Here is a 22,696-nt window from a genome sequence, read left to right as displayed (position 1 = left end):
AGAGAATGTAGAAGGATGAAGTCCATGATGACCACAACAGAGCAGAAGTAGCATCATGAACCTGTGCTATGTGCACATGGATAATGTAAATAACAGTGGGGTCTGACAGTAGTGCCTTTTGCTGAAAATCTGATCCTCAGGATCATGTAGTTTTTTCCAAGTTGATTCAGGTGAATCAACTTTAGGTGAGCACTTAAAATTCCCACATAGCCAGCAATGACAATTATGTGTATTTCTTTGCCTTATGCATCTTCAGGTGTGGATTACAGTAGTTAACGTCTTCTTGATAAGCACTGCCATGTTCATAGCAAATTAGTTCTGTTTCACTTCTCACTTCTGTTATACATAGATTTTAATTGTTTAATGTAATATTTCTGCTTAATTACAGGAAATGTTGCTTACTATACTGATAGTAAAATGAACACAGGCAATGTAAATGACATTGTACATTTTTACAATGAGAGAGAAAATTATTAGTTATGAGATAGAATAAATTAACTCATGCATCTAATGCTTTCAAGAGGTGTTAGAGGTGGAGGTAGGAGGTGTTTCCATCTTAGTCCTTTCTGTAGAGGAAATGAAGAGTCAAATTATATTAGACACTAAAGAGCAGAAATGGTCTACGCAGCCTAGAAAAGCATACCATGGTACCCAAAATTTATAGACATACAACGTATCATCTTGAAGTTTCTACATTCTCAGGATCATTTATCATTTCCAGTACATTGTAACACCATAGCACACTCCCTCACAAATTTTTTTAGAACTCAGTCATGTGAGTGCAAACTGGTTGAAACATGCTTGCAGGAGAGGGCACACACATTAGAGGAATCACAAGTAGTAGTATGAAGTAGGAACTGCAAATTGATTACTTTAGGTCAGCCATGGAAAACCTCTGGAAACTTGGTCTTAACTACTAAAGAGGCTGTGAGTCTATAAATTATTTCTGTTCATTGTCCAGAGATTTAACTATGGCAATCCCTGGGGATGGACACTATTCATCCAGTAATAAGGTCAAATTTCTCCAGAAATGTGTATACTTCAGCTTTACTCTATCTAACCTGTGTTTATTCTTTCTTTTTTTTCTTTCACATATAAGTGTTTGATGCTTCCTATGAAGTTGAAGTTGCTATTCTAGGAGTTTTACAAACTGAGCAGGAAATTTTTTGAGAAGCAGCATTTTAAGAGGGGGCAAATATATTTATTTGCCTGAAGAAGGATACTTTTGTTCATGAACCCTTGATGCAGCATAAAGCTAACACCAGTCATCTCCAAGAGTTCACAACAAACAGTTCAACAAAAACTGTCAATGTTTGCCTCTCAAATTAAGTGCAGCTATTCTTCAGGCTGAGGGACCAACAAAAAAACCAGCATCGTGGATAGGAAAAAAGGGCAAGGAAGTGGAGCTTGCTCAGCAGAGAATCCAGGTTTTGAGCCTGGTAGAAAAATAATGGCCAGTTGATAGAAGGAGATGCAGAGAAGATTGAAGGATTTTGAAAATGATTATTAGATACTTGGTGGAGATAGTCTTTTTTGGTGAACTTTTTAATAGAAATAATTTTCATTCTGACATTGAGTGTGAACAGATTTTAAAACCTCTGTTTACCACAAGGGATTTTGCTTTTCCAGACAGCCATACTGCCAGCCAATGTTGCAAAGGCATCTCCACATTCCTCCCTCTGCTACCTCCCTCACGGTAGCTCCTTCCCTTCCCTTCCCCATTCCTACTGGGTATATACACCTAGAGGATTCATCATGCTGCTAACTCTCCTGGCATCACAAAGTCAGTGGAAATAAGCACAAGTCACTAATAAATGTTACATCCCAAAGCTACAGCGTGAAGAAAGATGGCCTCCTTCCCAGAAGCTGTGCACTGAATATTTAAATTTGTTTGCAAACCAGCACTGAAGGCTGTGTTGTCAGCCCGGGCACGTAGCTAAGTGCAAGTGGTGCAGCCTGCAGTTAATTAGTAAGTTTGCTTTGCTCGGCTGTGACTGCAGCAACTTTCTTCTCACAACATGCCTTTCATGTACATAGCTGGAAACAAAACCTTCCACAAAGAAGCTCTGTCCACGTGCTTAACTCTCCTCTGGGGTGTCGCCAATTCACAATCTCCTGAGTAAAAACTAGTCAGTGTTAGTGTGAATATACAAGGGGTTTTAAATGTTCTTATTGCATCTCACTATTATCTAAAGATTTTCTTTTGATATACATTTTCTCTGGTATGCTTAGTGCTTTCTTCTTGTACAGAATCTATTTCACATGCACTTATGCATACATTAAGAGTTATATGTGGCTGGTGTGATAATGTATATATTGTTTATCAATTTTCCATTATATAGACAATTGGAGAATTTAAAACAATTCACAGAATTAAAATAATAGGAAAATGCTGGTCTTTTATACAATTTTGGCAAAGAAGTCTAGTCTTTAAATATAAATAGCTAAATATACTTGTGTTATTTGAAATGTTAAATTATTTTTCAAAAAAATTAAGTAAGGCAATGGGACAAGAGTGAAAGTGCAGAAGATGGGGACAATGCCTGCTATATTATAATGTTTCCCCTCATTCGTTGAGGATTTATCTTGAAACCAAACTTGCTCAGGATTTTGGAAGGTTATTTTTGCCTGCATTTTGAAACCTTTGGTCATAATTTGCTTTTCTCATGTATACCAGAATAAATGGTATTCATCTTAATTGAGGTCAGTGAAACTACACAGTTAAAACTGATAGAAGAAAACCAAAGCTTTTAAAGGACACTTATTGTAGTACCTTGGTAAAGGTGAAATTAGTTAGTTTAGTCTGTTAATCACTTGTCAAAGTCTGACATTATATAAAGCATTAGCATCTCGAGTCTATTGTCCAGACAAGGATAATCAGCAAATCCAAGTTTATAAATTGTTGGGTGGAAACAATGGTGTAGAGATAACCCTGGAGAGGTTGTGAAAGACTTCACTGGAGTTTATTTGCATTACAATTCTGCTGGAAGTCACAGACGCTTGGCTTCCTACCTACTTACTGCCATTTATTTTTGATATGCCCCAAAGCATCCATGACACTTATTAAAATAGAACGGTGTCTAGGCAGCCAGCAACGCTACTGTGTCTTGTTTCAGCAGCTGCTCTATTTTAAGAAGTTCCAGAGAGGTTCAGTGTACATCTTCAAACCTACTACATCTGTTGATTCATGTCGCTTGTGAAACCTTTGACCTAGATTAAAAATTCCAGCACTCGAGAAGGGAATCTGCGCAGCTTACTTCTTACTGTTACTTACTTACAATCTTCTTACTGTTGTGGGCTAGCAAGATGTTCATTTCATTTATGTTATTTTCTTTATACTTTTTTGTACAATTCACAGATTATATATGCTTGTAATTAATAAAATTTCACCTCGCTAATCTATATTATGCATCTTTATTTATCTGTGTGGTGTCTTTATTCATCTTTGCTCAAAATATGCCTTTTTTTTTTTCATGGTGCCATTAATACAGTATATGTAAGAATTTTCCTTTTTTTCACACTTATGTGGCAAATTCTTTTTGCAATTTCTGAATCTGAGCCAGCCATGTTAGAGTGAAAATTGGAGCTATTCTCTCTTCAAGCCTGCCAGTGTTCTCACAACAGGATATATTAATTTATAAATTACCCCAGGGAGAAATGCCAGTCACAGAAAGCTCAACGAGTTCCACAGGAGCCAAATCACACCTTTCTCATATTCCACTTCTGTGAACATTCACATTCAAATGTAAACAATCTTTACATTTAGAACTGCTTTTGGTATCATAAAAGACCTCTCTGCCTCATGCATCTCAGTGAAATTGTTCTGTCTGAAATGTCTGTTTCTTACAGATTGTTTTGTATTGTATTTTACTGGAGACAAAACTGATGGGAAATAAACCAAACTGTCTAATTATTCCTGACACATTGCCTATCAGAATATAACCACCAGGAGAGGAGCAAAAGGCCAGCTTCTCTTATCAAGTTTGTTCTCGTTGCTGGCAGTTCAGTTTGCTTTTCACAAAGAAGCAGAGTTTTGAGCTGATCAGCATTTTGAGATAATGAGTGTTTGTCTGAGGAACTGGTAGTACAATAATGCCATGACGTGGAGGATACAAGTCAGGTAACATAGGTTGTAATGAGGTACATAAAAGGATAACAAAAATCATCTCAAAAGTGAAGGCCATCAGACTGGAAGGATACATTTCCAGGTTGTTTGAGTCTGCGTATCACCGCATGAATCACTGCAGATACACCAGCTGTGAAAGTTTCCTGCAAAAACTAATTGTTGACAATTGTGTCACCCATTCCTGAGTCTTATTTAATACTTCCTATTTCCCATCTGCAGTGTTTATATTGGATATTGCATGATTACTTTGTTTACAGCCCTGCCTTCTTCTCAATAAATATTCTGGTAAAACATTTTTTCACTTGAAAGATTCAGGCCCACTATCTATTGCAAATGTCCTGGATGCTTCAGAGTGAAAAGAAATGGTACAAATTGTGACCCTTGGCCTGGAGATGTAATTAGGCTTCTAATTAGAGGGTAGGATATAAACTCATACATTTGCATTAAATTTGTTTGATAGAGGTTCCCCAAGTGTTTAGTACCTTCTGGCCTAGACTATCTCAGAGTGAACATAAAATTTAATTCATCCAAACTTTGCTTACTCATGCCTACATAGTTTGTCATTCTGAATTTCTTTATGCAGAATGCAAGTGAAATGTAATTGTCACTGGAGAGGAATCACACCAGCTAAACAGCACATACCCCTTCTTGTGTCTTGCAGGCCACACAACAGGGAGTAGCATCATTTAAACCTCAGTGGGAAACAGACACAGAAACAATTGTCCTGTGAGGAGCAGGGAGTGGAACTCGATGATCCCTCTGGGTCCCTTCCAACTTGATATATCCTCTGAATTCTGAGGACAGTGGACCAAGGAAGGTTTGTTGCCCTCTTTGTGGGAGGGAAAAGACACTGTGAGAAACAAAACTTGTCAAGTAGAAAGGCAAAGAATTAGGTTGTGAGTTGAAAACAAAGACAGAGATTTAAAGAGTTAAAGTTGACTAAAGGAAGGGTGTAAGGGTGTAAGGGTGGGAATGGGTATTTTCAGACACCTATGTAAGGCTGATACTCCTAGACTTCAAAAATACGTTTTTGAAGATGAACAGTTAACTTCCATCAGTTTACACACCTCTCCCTCTGCTCATGGATACTCTGTCCAGTGGGTCCGAACCCGAATGTTCCTCCCCTCATGCCCTGCTCCTTTGGGACAGGATGGGGAGGATAGGCAGCACCCTGGGATTCCTGCTGTTCCAGGGGTTGGTTTTGCTTCCTCTCTTCATTCTCTGGCTCAGCCCCGGACACCTCCTAGCAGGCAGAGGGTGCCCCAGGAGGAACAGTGGCCCTTGCTACCCCTCACTCACTCCCTTCAGCCCCAGGATGTGCTTTACCTCCATCCAACACTGGCTGCAGGGTGGACAACTGCAGAACCTGCAGAAAAGCCCCAGGGACTCGAGGCATGTGCAGGAACTGCTGCTCCAGAGAAAAAATATTTTCAGTGTTCCCTACTGACAGCTTTTGTTTGTTTATGCTCAGATACAAATCTCTGCAATTGTTTGGGAATTATAGGTTTCTCCCCTTGGAACTGAAAAACACAACCTTTTCGAGAGAGAGGTAGAGCAAAGCAACTGGCATTCATAAGCTGCTGCTTGGCATGAACAAAGGATATTGAGATAAGACAGTGTAAAAAAAAGGTTTCTGTTCTCCCTGATTATGCACAGACGCAGTACAGGCATGGGGGAGGCTGGGGAGACAGAAGGGGCTGTGAAGTGGCAGAATCACAGATACATCACTCACTGTGGGAATTTATGGGAATTTATCCACCAGCCTTCTTAACACCTTAGCAAACCAAGCTGGATTACTATTTCCTGTTTTTGTTTTTCTGGCTAACTATGGAGTCAGAAATATTTTTTATTGAAGCAGATCAAACACAAAGAGAGAGAGAGCAATAGAAAAGTATACAAATATTGGCTACAGTTGTTATGCCTTTTTCAGCTCTGCAGAATCCTGGAAAACAAGATTTTATCAAAATCTTAAAGGTCCCAATTGTTTGAGCAGCTCCTTAGGTAAATTAGAAAATGAAAGCAAAGCAGGTTGTAGATGATAGCTTTCCTGCTTTTGTTTTTAATTTTTATATTGGATATAGATGGCATTTCAGTGAGATCAGGTCTGTTTATATGTCTTTCCATACTATAATAACTTTCAGATCTAAAAAAAAAAAAAAAAGGCTTAAAATAGTTATTATGAGTAGAAACCTTGGCCAGGCCCCTGAACTGGTTTTATTTCTTGTTTGATAGAAGTCAATGGAAAACTCATATCAATGTCAATACTTCTGAGTTTTTTTTGCTGCATTTATCATGCCCGGATAGACAGGTGATAGATAGAGAGCTCCACATGCCTGGAATATTTTTTCCATGAAAAATGTGACAGATATCACCAGGTAGTACTACAGTAACCAAATAATTCAGCACCAACTTCCAAAAATTCATGATGTTCTCCATTAATCATGAACACACAACCTGTAATTATAATTTTTAGTATAAGCATAATTAGAATAATAATTAGAGGGTTTTTTATATTTCTTTCAGAATTAAAATGATGAGCACAGGTTGATGGAATCTAAAAAACTGTTTGTACAATGAAGAAGAAGATCGGTCCCACATTCTGTGTTAAACTAATATAGATGAGATTACAATTCCTTTAAGACTACCCGTTTCAGACAATCTACTTGAATGAAAAAAAAGCCTCGGTAAGTGGATTAATTCTCTTAGTTGCTCAAACAGGGACTTAAAACTATTCAGCATGGGATCTGTAAATTACTGTTTTCTAAGGGTTGCTTTAAACTGTACACCCCTGATGGAAATACCCTTCACATCTTATGAACCATGTCAGTCAAAACAGCAGCAGAGTCTCTTCATGGCTGAACACAGACATTCAAAATCTGCAGCTAGTTCATTGCATGGCAATCCTCCACCCTGAAGACAACACATCCCATCTGAGCTCCTGGCTCCTTGCTGCCTCCCATCCGGTGTCCCCATTCACTGCTTGTGCACCAGCTGCTGTAGGGCCTGGTTGAGTCTTTCTGTGCACCCACAGTAAATATTGATCTCAGCAGCCACCAGAGTTAAGTGAAACAATCCAAAGGAAACTCAGGTAGCAGGAGGTCACATGGACTTCCTGAAAACTTTGGAAACTTGCCCTGGTGTGGAGGCTTTCCAGTGTCACCCAGCTCGACCCTGAATGCCAAGTTCAAAACCCAGTGACTGCTGTCTTCGCAGCCAGCCAGCTGAGCAGAAGGCAGAGCTGTACTCCATGGCCAAAATACATAATGCACCAGATCCTCATCCTATGTAAACAGGGAAATGACTGTAGCACAGCTATGCCAATTGACTCTAATCAAGGCTCTGGGCCAAGAACTCAAAGGGCATGTCTACAGGGCTCAATCCAGTGGTGTATCACAGATCTCTGAGCTAGCTTCGAGTAACTTCTTATATGGCACAGTGCAGTTCCATATTATGATATGAACTTGGGTCCCAGAATTTACTCAGATTGCCAGTTAGCCTGGCTACAACAGGGGGTGTAGGCATCTATGGCATCAAGGAGATCTCTGTGTTCTGCTATGTTGCACAATACTGTGCCCAAAGTCACACAGATTTATCTGGTGACAACAATAATTAGGGTTTGTACAGCACCAAAGCAACCTGGTTTTCTCTTTTTTTCTTTTTAGTTATATTTAAATAAACAAGATGACAGATTTGCCACTTTATTGTGGTCATGTTCCTGGTGGGGGATGCATTCTCTGCTTTTGTCTTCATTACACTGCCCACATCTAGTCCTTGAGTACTGGAGGTGCTGGGAGGTTTGAAATCCTTCTCAGTGAGTCCAGTGACTGCAAATTACCACCCGTTTACCTGAAAGGATTCAGATACTTTCCTTGGGAACTGCTAAATCAGATGGACGTCCACAGTCCGGCTGCCAATGGCAATGGAAAGGCCACAGAGGGAATGAGCTGGTTAGTGACATCTCACTACATTTTCTTGTACAGCAAAACCAGCTGTGGCAAATGTCAGATCGTTGCAGGGAAAATTATGCTATAAACACCTTATAAGCAGTGGTTGTAAATTTCCATGATTTTTGGACTGGCTCCTTTCACGAGTAACTTGAGATAAAGAGTGACTGTCCCCATGCACTTACTACATGGATAAATAAGTGCTGGAGAAAGGTCTGCTTTAAAGTTTGCCTTTTGGTCCCTTGAGAGGGAGCAATCCAGTGAGTTTGTTTTATCATGCTCGCTGCTGCTTAAAAGAAGACAAAATGTGGCAAGCAGCTCATTAAGAGAGAGAGATTGGATCTGTGTTAATATGCAAATGCTAATCCATTAGGACCCTGCTCATACACCAATCAATCAATTAACTCGTCTGTCTCTGTATTGTTCATTATTTGAAAAATGCTTTTAATCATTTTGCTATGCATTAATTAATAGCATGCCTAGTTGAAAAGAAAAAAAGTTTAGCATTCCTTGGGGCTTACATGTACAAATATTTAGTATTCAACTGTGATTCCATGATTAAGATGTATCATATAGCCAAAGATAGCACAGGGATTTACAGGAGCAGAGATAGAGGGCAATTTGATTTCATATCAACTATTTTATATATATATGTATCTTTTATAAAACACTTGATAGTGTAAACCATTATATGTAATAGATTTGTAGAAAATAAATTCAGAATTTCAGAAAGAGAAATCAAGGGTATAAAATATGCTTTTCCTTCTTCTGCCAAGAGACACCTGTCAGCCAAAATAGTAGCAAATGGACATAGTCCCATTGCCTTCAAAGGAAATACTACAGGAGATATGAATTAAATGAGATAGCAATAGACAGAAAAGCTATTCTGGGTGGAACTGATTTTTCTAAACAATAGTGACTTTCCATTAAAAAAAAATATCGAGGAAGGAAATGGGTCATAATAAGGGGACGAAAATTCTCAGCTGGGCAATCAATAGGTGTGCAGTGGGATGGGCAATTTGAAATTGATACAGAGGTATGTGGAATTATTTGAGAGTAGGATGAGCTGAGCTTCCTGAATATCCTAGAAGTCAGGCAGCATTATTTTACAAATGATGTGTGCTGGAGTTTGTGGATGTTGTAGAACAAGGAAGAGCAGCAGTCAAGGTGAGAGGAGAGTGATAGACATGAGAATTTAAACAAAGGTGACAGTCACAGGGAGTGTCTGAAGCAGATTAACAGACGCAGGAAAAATAGGAGATGAGGAAAGTTCAGGATCAAGGATGAAATGAAGGTGACAAAGAGGTAAAGCAAAATGTGAAGCCTGGTTTCAAAAGAGTCAGGAGTGATTGTATGGAGCAAAAGGATGTTCCTTGGTTGGGTGCAGAGCTCTATTTCTCTCCTTCAGATATTCATCTGGCTTTTACGTAGGTGAGTAATCCCACTAATTTAATTTCTTTCATATCAGCTGTTGACTTCAAAGAAATTCTGTACCTGAATAGGTTTCACAGATGCAGTGATTTACGGGCTCAATGTTCACTCTGACCTAACAGTCAATTTCTAAGCTGTCCCAGGGCCTCATCCTTGTCCCTGAGTCAGGGAAGCTTCAGATCCCTATTTGCACCATTATGAATGAATGACTTCTCTCTTTCATTGCAGCCTTCTCCAAGCAGCCATCACCAGAGTGACCTCTGTGTCCTGGGACAAAGAGAAATGCATTACTGTGCAAGTCTTTGCATTTTCTGCCTGCTCTGTCTTAAGTAACTTAGTCAAAGGAGACTAGGAAAACCCATGCTTATGGACTGCTAATTCTCGGCACACATCTGCCTTGCTAAGTATGACTCACCAAGCTCAAATTGCAGAGTGTTTATCCATTTGAAATCCTGAAGCTTTACTGTAACAGAAGGAAAATGATTGATCCTCTCACTTAGCGGGTTGTTTTCCAAAATGCTGCTATACGAAGGATTTCTAGGAACGTCACTACTTCCATAAAGCAATTTAGATTTTGTTAGTGAATATATGCTGAGTGTTATGCATACAGAGTTGAAATGCTATCTATAGTTGTGACTTAAGCCTTATTTTTATATTGCATGATCTTATACCCTCTTTTCTCTTTCTGAGTTTTGTGAGTTGTGTTCTGTGTTCTATTTTGGGAGGATATTTAAGAATTGGTTCAAAAGCAACATGGAGTAGTAAAATAAGCAGAGGGCAGGACCTCACCCTTTATAACTCAGGTCATGCCACTTATTTGCTATTTATTACTCATTTTATTTTCCCCTAATGTTATGAATATATTATTTTGCTTCACCATGATAGTTTCCTTAAAAACAAAAATCCAATTGTCCCTTTATTGGATAATGTTTGTCCTGAAACTCCTTAAAACAGAAACAGAAGAAATGGTGCAAAAATATAGACAAATGAAATTGCTCATGCAAGGTCATCCTCCAAGCAAGTAGCAGAGCTGAGAATAGATAAATACTGAGATGTCAAGCGAGCACTGTGGAAACGCCAAGGACCAAAGCATATGTTTTAATTTTAGGGGAACTGTTGGTTGTGTAAAACAGAGCTACTTCAATATTAACCTGTGCTCTAACCTGCTGTATGCCCTGTAATACTCAGAATATACCAGGCTTTGGGGGTGTTATGGAAGAAATGTCAGCCCCTGAGCAGGAGCTTGTTAGAAAGAACTCTTTAGAATACCTGTAAGTGTGTAAGATTTGTAAAATTTCCAAAACCAGATCAGCCTTTAACTGATTTGGTTTTGGAAAGTTTTCTAGGCTTTCAGAAGATAAAAGAATTAAAAATGAGTTTTTTTCAACTTTTTCATGAAAAGAACTGGAATTGAATTTCTGCAAGAAATAACACTTGTAAGAACATAGAAAGAACATCTTTTTTTAAAAAACAAACAAACAAACAAAACTTCAATTGAAAATTTTTGACCAGTTCTAATTTTGAACATGAGACAAATACCTTTCTCTTTTGTGGGAGGTGGAGTTTGCTAGCAGCTGCTGTGGGGACAGTGTGAGTAACTCCCCTGGAAAACCACCATGCTAATGTGACAGGGAGTGGCCATAAGATTCAGGAATCATTTTATTTATTAAAAGCCATCATTCACATACTGACAGGAAGGGCAAATAAGTTATTGTGGCTCTGGCCCAATGTGAAAGCCCTGGCACTCATTCCTTACTCTACCTCTGTGCTCTGAGGCTCAGACTACAAAATTCTCAGAAGTATTAAATGCTGAGCTGTTTTTATTTTACTTTGCCATCCATAAACCGGGAGTTTAACACTTCCCTGCTTCACACAGAGTATTGGGTGGAAAAGAGCACGTGATGTCTGTGGAGCTGTATGGCCACAAAAGCCAGCAAGACATCCAAGGTTCTGTTGCTAAGGAATATTAAACTGGAATTCTGGGGGTAAAGGAGATATTGTATCCAACAGTATCCCAAATTCTGGTGGACACAAAGGAAATGAATAAACTCCGACTCATTCATCTCAGCACCATTTGAAAGATTTGGACAATGAGTTCTCACTGGGAAAGGACAAAAATTAGTAATGGATTTTTTTTTCCAAAACATTAAACAGGAAATTCCAAACAATGGAAAGTTTAAAACATTAAATCTAGCACCAAGACCATGAATGTATTTCCTTTCATATGTATTTGCTTAGATATAAAAAGAGTTAAAAATATTTATTGCCTTTTCTTCCGAGGCAGAGACAACATCTTTTTTTCTTAAAGTCATAGGCATCTGATCAAGGGGTATGTTTATATATAGCTAAAGCCAGATAGGCTGCAGGTTTTATGGTTTGAGTATGGAGATGTGCAGAAATCACATAGCTCTCCGTGCTGATCTCCCCTGCATTCCTGGGAAGAGAGAACTGCAGAACTAAGCACTTCTGACTCTTGAAGAATTCACCAAGAGACACTTGCCTAACCCTGTGATTACTTCTATCTGTGCCTATAAACATACTGTAAATCAGTATGGTATGGGAAGTTGTCTCCTTGCATTGATTGCAGATAACAGATGACATTTTAAACAAGAGAAAAATGAAGTCCTCCTGCTCCTGACATTTTCACCACTTCTTTTCTTTACTAATTTTCAATGTCAGAGACAGTTTGTGCCAAAGTGCTAAAGTGTTGCTTCCATAGATTTGCAAAGTGAATTAAGCTCTCCATCCATCTCCTCTGAAGAGAGTATTGATATGCTCCTCACTGTGCATGAGGGAGGAGAGAAACAGCTTTTCAGGGGCATAGAACTGGCAATTATATATAAGAATTAACAAGCTACAGGTTTTCAAAAGAGTTGTATCCTGGCTTAGATTTTAGCCTTCTGTCTCTGAGAAATTTGAGTAACTATTCAAAACTGAGACATGCATCCTTTAGTGCACTGCCTTGTGACCAGGCCCCTCCCTGCCCCCTTACTTTGTCTCTCAGAGCTGTTTGATAGGTTTGTTACCAGAGTTAGACACAGAAATCTGGACATAGGCAAATGAAAGACCTGCACCTTTCAGTCAACCCTTTCAATCATCATAATCATGTTGTTCCTAGGAAATCTGAGGTAGATAAAAGCAGATCCATGATCTTCCATGAATTTCCTACAGGAAATACGAAAGCCAGAGTAAAAAGCTCCTCTCTGGATCTAAACAGTCACTACTTCTAAGTCATCAAAAATTATAAGCAAGATTTCCTGAAACAGGATGTCTTATAAAAAGTATATAAATAAGCAAAAGTGGAAATGTACTGAAGTCTTTTAATTGATTCCTATTTTCAGAGCCCCCAAGTTCATATTTTCTAGTTTTATTTAATAAACTAGGACTATAATTTTATTTTTTAAAAAATCAAATATATATCCCGTTCTACTCCCATGGTTCCAGTAACTGGAATTTTAAAAAGACTTTTCCCCACTCCCCCAAGGGTTGAAATATCGTTACAGATAAATTCCGGTCACAACCACTGACTTCAATGCTCTGTTTAAAAAATGTAATATATGCCACTATGCTCAGGAGTGTCTTTGCATAAGGAAGTGGTTTTAAATAGACACAGGTGCTTCTAGAGCTATTAAAATTTTTTTGTCTCTGAAGTAATTTTGGGTGGGGAAAAAAATATTTGCACATGAAGACAGTGAAACAATGTCATTGATCCATCCTGAATTCCACCAGCTAGTGACCAGTTCTCTATCAGTCCCACATTTGCATGAATAGACCTTTTAAAAAAAACACCAGGGGTTGAACACAGATGAGCAAAGGGACTAGTTAGGAACCTACACAGCTGATCACTGGCCTGTGCCTCTGCATGCCTGTGTCTGGATCCTCTCTTCTGGATCCTCTCCTCAGGAGAAATCTTTCCCCTTCCTTCCACCTTGCACCTTATTTATCCTCTTTGTAAGATGAAGTTAATGATTTTTACTTCTCTTGTGAAGTGTGTTGAGATCTGCCAACGAACACTGTCACAGAACGAAAGGGAGGACTGCTACAATGACTGTGATGGTCATTCCCAGTGCTTTGGAAATAATGAAGATAGTAACAACACAGAAATAAATCCTTTCACTAGATGGGCACACAACTGCATCTCCTGGGTAGCAAATCTATTTCTCCCTTTATTTGGACGTTAGCATCTTTCTCTGTGATTTCTATAGGATCCTTCTTGGCAGCCTATGCCTACCCAAGCAAAATATCTAAACAGTGGTGATATGCTTGGCTGAATGACAACTTTTAAGATTATTTGCTGGGAATTAACATTTTGTCTAATTCCTTCATGGAGCTGCTGGATCCCAGCACTACATTTGCACTTCTCCACTGACCTCAATTTTTAGAGCCGGATAAGTCGTATTCCTAATTTTTCTGGTGTGGTCTAGCCCCTCAGGGCTGAATCTTTCCTTTATCTCTAATAACGGTAGCAATGCCATTTTGGTTAAGCACTCTAACTTGATTTCCTTTTTTTTAAGTGAAATTCACCCCTGGGAGATTTGTGTGGTAGGGCCACACCACAACACAGTGATGAAGTCCATGTGGCTGCTTTGCTTCTAGAGATACCTTGAACAAATATGTCCCAGAACACAACTCCCATTCACTTTGTTGGCAGGTCTGGCTGCATCCCCAGCACAGATATTAATGTGTCTTGCTGGACAACTCTCCAGGATTTGTCCCAACTGTGACATCAGCAATGTTTTGACAGGGATTTTAAAAAAACAGCCAAGTCAAAATTTCAGCACAGTGCAAATAAGAAAAAAGTAGTAGGAAAAGATCATGGTACCAATAAATATCTTTGACCAAAAAACTTTGTCTTAAAAAAAAATCTTGGAGAAAATTGCGTTGCTTAAATTAAAATCCTGTAAAATTAGAGCACCGACTGCAATGAATCAGGGAGAAGTCTGAGTTTTTTTTAGCAGGTTGTAGCCCATAGCGAAGGACAGACTGATTAATACTGAAACTGCCTCCAGCAAAGGGATCCTGTCAGGAGAGAGACCTGTGCAATACTCACAGAGGTCTCCTGGAGAGGCCAAGAGCACTTTCAGCCGTGCAGTTTCAGTTTGACAGTGGGTCAGAATGTGCAAGTTTGGAAATGAACAGGAGAGAGTTTCACCTGCCTTGGGAAATTTAAGACATTAATATTCATAAGACAATTTGAGTCACTTCCATGGATCCTTTCCTGATATCTCACAGCAGGATCTAAACACTATACTTTCAGAAAAGGTTGTCTTGTGGGCTTTTTAGAGAAACTTTCCCTCTACTCTCCTTCCCCTCTTCCCTCTTCTCCCCTTTCGCAAATCTTTCATAATCAAGATACTTTTCTCATTACAGTTTCTATGTCTGACTTTAAAAAATGTTTTAAAATTCATAGCACATTGCTTCATGTTAAACGTTGCTCAATAATAGACCATTAGTTTACTTGATGCATGACTCTCTGAATACTTTGTACCAGTAAATATAACAAACTCATGATAATTACTGTGTGTAACATGTTTGTATTCAAACATGACCTTGAACTTACTTCTCAAACATTTCAGAAATGTCAGCTATGATGATGATCTTTGTTCATTACTGAAAGGAGTTTCTGGGTCTGAAATGTGTAACACACATTTATATCTATTAAAAATGACACAGTAGAGCTATTTTTATTGTTTTAAACTTTTAAAACACTTTTAAATCTCAGTAGCCCTCTGAGTCATGTAATCCTGTGACCATCTTGGCACTTTTCCAATCCAAAAGTCTATTAAAGACTTTGACAAAAGAAACCTTAATTTATTTCAGAAGTAGTGACAAGGCCAACCTGCATGCTTATTAACCCCCTGCTAAAAATGTCATAGGCATAGAGCAGCACATTTTGCTGAGGGGTACGTAGTCCTACTGTAAAAAACAAGTGGTATTATTTTGTGTAAAAATGAACATTATAGGATGTTCATCAACACTGGAAAACAACTGCAGCAAATGAAGGTGAAAGAGTAATATAACCCCTGATTTTTTAAGCACCTGATCTTGATATTGAGCAGTCAGTTCCAGCAGGATCAGCCTCTCTGCAGTAAACGCGATAGTCCAGTGATATGTTCCCCTGCCTTGGGCTTGGGGATTAGACAATGAGCTAAGGAGGCTGGAACTGACCAAATGGTTCAGGCAACTTGCCATGGAAGCAAAAACATTCCAGCGTGAGACACCATGATGTTGAAAACACACAGCTGCTGGTCCACTGCCCTCTAGTAGATGACAATGACCTTTAAGTTACAGCTGAGATGTGACCCTCACCTACACCATATTCTGCAGTTATTGAATAACTTTACTCCCAGTGGAAAAAAGAATTCTCGTAAGGAAGAAATTGCTTTTTTCCTGGGATGGTGAAAAGTGACTGCCTCCGAACCAGAACATGACACCATCTCAGCTGGAGCTGCCTGTATTCAGAGAATGGCGAGATTCCTTCCCTGCTTCATCAGTGTAATTGCTTAAATGCTACATTCATGAAGAGTTAAAATTAGAGGGTCTCAGTCCTTGTGCTAAATGCAGCAGCAAGTTCCACTTCTCTGAAGCCTGTTTGCTTCCAAAGCTTCATCTTGAATAACAAAGTATTCCCTTACTCACATTTACATGCAGCTTCTCCCAAGTCTTTCCTAAATTAGGTACTGTCCATATTAGAATTCAAGCCATTCCAGCCACAGTTATGTTTAAATGTGGTTGCATACTAGTTTGATTCCAGCATTCAATTTCTGACCACAGGGTAACCAGGATTTTTAAGCCGTTGTTGATGTGTCCCTTCCCTCCCAAAGTGGTATAAGCTGCACTGTGGTGTTGACGGCAACTCAGGCCTCGACTCGATATATATTGTGTGATTTTGGTAAAAACCATATGTATTTTTGACCTGTCTAGGCTCTTCTTCTGTTTCTCTGGGTAGCCTATACGGACTGTGAGTTGGTACCAGTTATTCCAGTAGGCAGAAAACACAGTTCGTTATTGGAGGATGCTCAGACCTTTGGGGGAAAGACACAGAATAGTATAAAAAGAAAATCCTCTGGGACCAAAAGCACTGAATGAGAGCTCTGTTAAACAGGAAAAACAGCAAAAACATTCCTCATAGCATCTCAGTAGCAAGGCTATTCCTTTCACTTCAGAGGCTAAATGTTGCAGTTATGGCTAGAATGTATTAAGACAACATTTTGAGCAAGAATTCATTACTCAAAAACATATTGTGGATTCTTCTTGTTTTACACTATGCTCAGAAAATGGAGATTTTAGATATTGCTGTGATTTGACTTGTATCACTTAGTGAAACAATGCACTAGTGTAAAATTGACCCCTGTACCAATTATTCAAGGCTGTGCAGAATCCAACCCTTTGGACTTCTGTTTGAACAGCCATTAAATACTGGGTTTACATGACAGTGGACAAGTCAATACCCTGCAGTTCACTAAATAGCGATGCAACAACTTCATTTTCAACCCCTTTGATACAATCTGGTCCAAAACCTGAAGTCTCAGAGCAGAGACTGGGGCTAAATTCATAAATCAAACTGTATGTAGCCCATCAGTTTTCCTGTTGCTATTTACTGAATGATGGAATCCTCATGTGGAAGTCAGGTTTAAATCCTTGCCTATGTCTCAGCTCATATGGTTGAAAACTAGGCTGTGGTTCACATTCAAGCTCTCCTGTATACCTATATAGGGAAGAGAATACATTTTCAACTCCCTAAGGTGGGGGAAGACTGCAAATTAAAACAGAAAGTTGCAGATTTTTTCTATATCATCAGGAAAGACAATCCAGGAATTGTTACAAAACTGTTTTGACAGGGCAGACGACGCAGTTTTTCAAATAGGAAAAATAAGTGTTTATATTCTTAATACTGTTTCTCAAAAGGATCTTAGAAGCTTTTAAGGAAAAGTATCTCAAGTTTCAACTGTCTTGAAAGACCTGGTATACTTGAGTATTCTACCCAGGCCTGTATATGCAGCCATGACTAGCAAGTGGTGTAAAAGTCAAAATGAGTTTGTCAAGCACACTGTTGAGTATGATGGAATTTCTGTGAGGAGTCTGAGAGAGAGAATATTGGTAAGGGATAGAACAGTGCCTGTTTCTTGAATAAGGAGGTGGGTTTGTACCCACCAGATCAGTCTGTGCAACAGACTTTTATAACTGGTATTGTGTAAGCCAGGCAGGACTCTGGGAAGCCACTAATATCACACATACAAACAGAAGCAATAAGAACTAGGAACATAACAACCTTTTGCCCCTGACCTGTCAGCAACACCACCTCTGCTTTTGGTCTACCCCTATCCCATAAGAGCATTCATCATCATGTTCCTTATCACTCTTTTGTAGAGAAATTAAAAGAAAGCTGTGATAAGGTCAGAAAATGCTCTTGAGTGAGAAATATCACTTTTGATTCACCTATTAAGAATTTATTACTTTTAGTTTTTTTAAGATTAAAATAAAAAGTATTAAATTAATAGATTTTTAAGTAAAAAATAAGAAGTAAAAAAGTAAAAGAGTATCACTTTGAAAGTCTCATGGGACGAAAGCCTTTAATGGAAAAGTATCTCATGCTTCAATTAGGATACTATCTCAGAAATGTCTCAAGATCATAAATTAGAATAATCTAATTGGACTTATTTTTATACTAGTTAAGAATGTGACCTTCTACATCTATCTGTAGAAATCTTCAGTCAGAAATGATGCTTCTTTATAAAGTATAAAGCCTTTGACAAGATGTTGAATGGCAAATTTCAGTGCTTTAGGCCACCTTTTTTAACTTAATGGAATATTTGTGCAATTAAAGATATACCATATATTTGGTGTGGTGTACAGTTGAGTACTTCTAGTACTTCTGTCTTCCTACAGAAGAAAAAATTTCCTTTAGTGGAAATGACCAAGAGCAGTAGGTGGACAAATTTGTGTTTGGGGTACATGAAGGAGTTTTTATTTTTCAAACAGAAACATATTCTTTTGATTAATAGACTTTCAGTCTTCAAAATGTCTTTGCTATATCCATTTTTGGATGAAAAGCATATGTTCACCTTCTAATAAGCTGTTATACTACTGCTGGCACAACTTCTTACCACAGGTTTAGCCACAGGAACCATGATTCACACTATCATGTGTTCTTGACTATTTAAAATTATAGTTATTAAGCCGTTCTGAGAAAGCTCTTAAAAATCAGCACATCCTGCAAGGCCTCAACTGTTTTGCAAACGTGTCAGGTATCTCATCCCTGCCACCCACCCCACTACAAATACAGACATGCATTTGTAGAGGGTTAGGTACAGAGCTATATTCTGCAACAATCTCTTTTAACCCATTCATTCTTCAAAAGTGCTCTTATTTTAATTTGTTTAGTTTCTATTTTTTCATTTCACCTTCCAGTTTTTTTCCTACCACTTACCAGTTTATGCTTTACCTTCCCTGAAAGTATTTCAGGGTATTACTAGCTCTCTTTCCTCTTTGCCTTCTTACCAACCCTTCTTTCACTTCACACTTCCCTCTTTACCACAACGAGTGTGCATCCAAATAACAGACCAGGACCCTACAACAACATTAAACCAACCTCCCACAGAGAAATATTAGGGTTTCCCTCATTGTTGGTCTTGCCAGTGTATTGTGTACCACATTTTTTTGGCCAGTTCTGGGGGGGAAAAAAGAGTTACTTAGGGGAAAAAAAGTTAGAAATTCCTATTGCAAAGGGCAGTAGTTTGTTTTTTTTTTTTTTTAATGGGTGTGTCTGTCACTGGGGCCCAGAGCTTAAAATAAATAAACCCCTGGGACCACTGTGCTTGCTAATTTGCCAGATAAGCCTTTTATGTTAGGATTTTGTCTGGACAAAGTGGACAGGCTGGAGAGCTGAACATGCAGGCAAACCACTCAACGTGCCTCTTGCATCACACACACGCATAGCTGATACTTTAATCATCAGTGTTCAAATACGGTTACCAGATATGATGCCAGAAATAACTTCTGACTGTTATTTTTGTTGACCTACCACATTTCTTCACTTTGGCCTCTTGTTTCTGACCCTCACTCAGTTTTGGTTTTGAAATTAGTTTCACAAGTGCCCTCCTCGCCCAGCTTTACCTGTGTGTGGAACATCCCCCTGATACACGGAGCACAGGCACTGTCCATGAGCTTTCCCTGAAGAGCCCCTGGATGGCTGTGCCTGGCTGGCACGGGCGCTGTGGGCACAGCCTGAGTCACCACTCACAGCAGCGTTTGGTCAATGATATCCCCGTCATTCGAGCTAATTCGGTCAAATGATACCGTGTCACAGGACTTACTGTAAGGCCAGGGGATTTCTCCTCCTGCCTAAGCTGCTCGACTTCAGCTGTCAACAGTGACAGCTCCGGTGGGATCACTGCCAGGGCACCACCAACACCCCCTGCCTGCCTGTGTGCCCATCTCCCTCCCTGCTTCTCTCTGCTCCCTGTGACCAAGCCACAGACCCCTGTGGGTTTACTTGGAAGAGGAATGGGAAGTCACGGAGTGAAACTACACTTCTGTGATCCTACTGAGGGGCTGGAGCAGGCTCAGAGAAGGGAGCAGAACTGGGGAAGAGACTGGAGCACACCACCTTCTTGTGAGGAGTGGCTGAGGGAGCTGGGGTTTTTCAGCCTGGGAAAATTGCTCTCTACAACTGCCTGGAAGGAGCTGGGGTGGCCTCTTCTCCCAGGCACCTACCGACAGGACAAGAGGAAATGGCCTCAGGTTGCACCAGGGGAGGTTTAGATTGGAAATTAGGAAAAATTTCTTCCTCAAAGGATTGTCAAGCACTTGAACAGGCTGCCCAGGGAAGTGGTGGATTCCCCAGCTCTGGAAGTATTAAAAAGACCTGTAGATGAGTGATTCAGGGACATGGTTTAGTGATGGGCTTGACAGTGCTGGGTTAACATTTTAGCTCAATGATTTTAGAGGTCTTTTCCAACCTATTCTGTGAATACTTATTTTTTTTTTCTGAACTTCACTTTGGTACCCAAAGGGATCACCTGCTTGGTTCTCCACTGCCTTTTCCCTTGTGCAATTCCTTATTTTGTCATGGGATTAGTCCCATTTGACACCGGGATAAATGACAGTAGCATTTACTGCTGTCTTGTAATAAAGCATTGCATTTAAATGGGCACATTTAACTTGGATTGCAAAGTACTTTGCAGATGTAAATTAAGTAAACCTCCTGTCAGCCCTTGGAGATAAACACAGAACCATACCCTTTTTAGAGGTAGATAATCTGAGGCACAAAGGACTTGAGACAAGGAGCTTGGCTGCCTAAAATTAGACACCTCAGTCCAAATGAATAGATTGTAAATCTGTTTCTCATGTTAGAAAGCAGCTCTTCCCCTCCAACAATATTAGGAAGACAGCAGCATGTGAAGTCTTTGAATTGCACTTCACATCCATGCATGGTAAAACCTTGGGGGATGTTTAGACACTGAGTTTCCAAAATTAAGCCTAAGAAAAAAATTTTGCTGAGATTATTTTTGAAGGAAAATGTGACCATTAATAAAAACTAATTTTTTTTGATTTAAAAAAAAGTCTTTAATCAAAAATTGCCTTCAACATAAAAAAAATAAATCTCTTTTTTTCTTGAAAAGTAATTAATTTATTACTTAGATAGTACAATGATACTTTATGTGAAATTATGAGAGCAGAACAACTATGAGAGAGCATTCCGAAGTATATTCCAGAGACCCAGGAAATCTTCTTGTACAGGTTCCAGAAACAGGGACTGGGATTCTACCGGGTCTTTACAGTTATTTCACAACATCCTCATCTCATTTGTCTGCACCAAAACTATAAATGAGTCTCTTACTAACAGAGAGCTAGTGGGGTGTGGGATAGTCATGCCTTGGGGCAGGACCTGTGCAAGATCTTAGAAATCCTCTCCAAGTCCTGGAAGAAGGGATCTTCTGAAGGAGGCCAGGAGGGAAAAGTGCCAATGGTGGTTTGGCTGAAGGTTGACAGGCTGTTATGGAATAACCTTTCTCTCAGAAAGTCAGAGCCCAGAGGGATTGACTTTTCACCCCCACAGATGCTGCACTTTCTTTGGAAGTCAAGTAGTGACTCCTACCTCCTCTTCAAACCACTGACATGTAGAAGATTTTTAATTTACTGAAACAAGCTTAATTCAGTCAGTTTTTTTTTTTATTTTCCCTGGGTACCAGGAACTGATATATTCCCTTTGTAGTAGAACTGACAGTAAAATGCATCACTAGTAAGAAAAGTATCCCCTCTTCCTGTTTTATTTCTGTTTTTAAACTCCTGCTATAAAATAGCCTTTAGTTTTATGCTTTGTTCAAATATCATATATGATTCATGTTTGGTGAGTCCATGTATAAAAGGTGAAGCTTTACTGGGTAAGATTTTCTTATTTAATTCCTTTAACTGACTTCATACCGGACTGACATTCTTACAATTTATAAAGGTCTGTTTTTCCAATGTAAAACACCTGTACTAAAGGTCAAAACAATGCAACATTGATTTAGATGCTACACAGGGACCATTTGCACATAACTGGTTGCAGGGGTATGTATTAGATCTTCACTTCAGATGGAAATTTAAGATGTATGCAGATTAGTCCAGATAAGTGCTGGATGATCTATTACTTTGCCTTCCTGGCTACAAATTGCCTTTGTGCCACTAGGCATGAGGGCACAGCAGTGCTGCTGCAACCATAACTCTGAATGGATGGATGGCCAAAGGAGGGGAACTCATACTCTCACACCAACAAAATTTGGTCTTGATTGAGTTATATTTACACATTTATAAAAGAATGCAAAGCACACATCTGTTGAAGCATTTCACTAACAGCCAGAATATTTATTGCATTTTTCTGAGTGTGATGACCCAATATACATGTTGATTTGCTTAGCATCTGCTATGGTACTGGAGGAAGAAAACCCCACAGAACCACAGAAATCAAAGAATAGAGATGTGGGTGGGAGGGGATCTCTGAATCACTCCATTCTCCTGCTTGAGGCAGGCCTAAATCACCAGCACTAAATCAAGTCAACCATGGTTTCATCTACCATAAATCTTTAAAATATCCTTGAATGGAGACTAAACAGCCCCATGATCTGCGTTTTCTAGCATTGCTTCATCCTTCCAGTGAAAAAAAATTATCTCTTTCTTCAAGGTGCAGTTTGTGACTGCTGCCCTTTGCTAC

At 39.2% G+C, this 22,696-nt stretch overlaps 1 long non-coding RNA gene across 1 annotated transcript; it reads right to left on the bottom strand.

The window, feature by feature from the left end:
* Nucleotides 1-1,066: 1,066 nt before the first annotated feature.
* Nucleotides 1,067-19,905, bottom strand: LOC135421351 (uncharacterized). Its single transcript, XR_010433978.1, has 2 exons — nt 19,526-19,905; nt 1,067-2,115 (listed from the first exon to the last, which is right to left on the bottom strand). It is a non-coding gene; the product is annotated as an uncharacterized LOC135421351 (long non-coding RNA).
* Between the last annotated feature and the right edge of the window lie 2,791 nt (nt 19,906-22,696).

Source organism: Pseudopipra pipra, chromosome 1 (assembly GCF_036250125.1).
Source record: "Pseudopipra pipra isolate bDixPip1 chromosome 1, bDixPip1.hap1, whole genome shotgun sequence".
NCBI lineage: Eukaryota > Metazoa > Chordata > Aves > Passeriformes > Pipridae > Pseudopipra > Pseudopipra pipra.
The sequence above is the reverse complement of the archived record's forward strand: the minus strand, read 5'-3'. Positions and strand labels throughout refer to the sequence as shown.